We start from the raw sequence: 821 nt of genomic DNA on the forward strand, positions 1-821 counted from the left end.
CACAATGCTGGCCGCAGAGCCCGTCTGTGGAGGGCGTTGAAGAACCCGGTTTCCCCTTCCGCGGAGGTAACTGGAAGGCTTCCTCCTTGCATTGCTTGCGTGGTAGAATCCGAAGGGAGAACTGGGCTAAATTACATCACACGTTTACGAGCAGAAGAATCTGTTTTTTTTTTTTTTTAAATCTCAGATCTCTGACGGGAAAGAGTTATTAGTCCAGGTTTACAGATGGTCAAACTGAATCCCCGAGAGGCCGGGTGTCCCGCCCAAATCTCAGTTCTTGAGAGACGTCCGTGGCCGTGAGAGCCACTGGCGCTAGTGGGAGGCACAGGGCCCCCTCTCGGCTGGCCAGGAGCAGCGGGGGGCCGTGGCCTCAGCCCCTGCGGTGCACCCCAGCAGGGCTCGCAGGCTCCAGGGGCCCTTTGGGGAGCGTTTGCAGGCCTTGCCAAGCCACCCAGTGACCACAAGAAAGTCCATTGGTCAGTCACCCCATCAACTGCTCTCCTCCAGGGGGCAGGTGCCCCCCTTCCCCGCCGCCCCCCATTCAGACCTAAAGAAGGAAGCACTTTCAGGCTGAGCTGCGCCCGGTGCGGGTGCTGAACTCCCAACTAGGCTTTCTGGAACTCCTTCTCTGCTGGGCTTCCCTTGCCAGGTCGAATTCCAGCCCGGGACGCGGAGTCTCCTCTTCCCAGCCGGCCGGAGCTCCCGGCCAGCCAGCTAAACCCTCTCGGGTTCCATCCCAGCCCACGCGGAGCGACTCCAGAGCCCTCGCCACTCCGGGCACGCCGGGCGCCCTCTAGCGGGCCGGGGCGCGGGTGGCGCCG

This window comes from Condylura cristata, unplaced genomic scaffold, assembly GCF_000260355.1.
Source record: "Condylura cristata isolate star-nosed mole 26May11 unplaced genomic scaffold, ConCri1.0 scaffold00060, whole genome shotgun sequence".
Classification (NCBI taxonomy): Eukaryota; Metazoa; Chordata; class Mammalia; order Eulipotyphla; family Talpidae; genus Condylura; species Condylura cristata.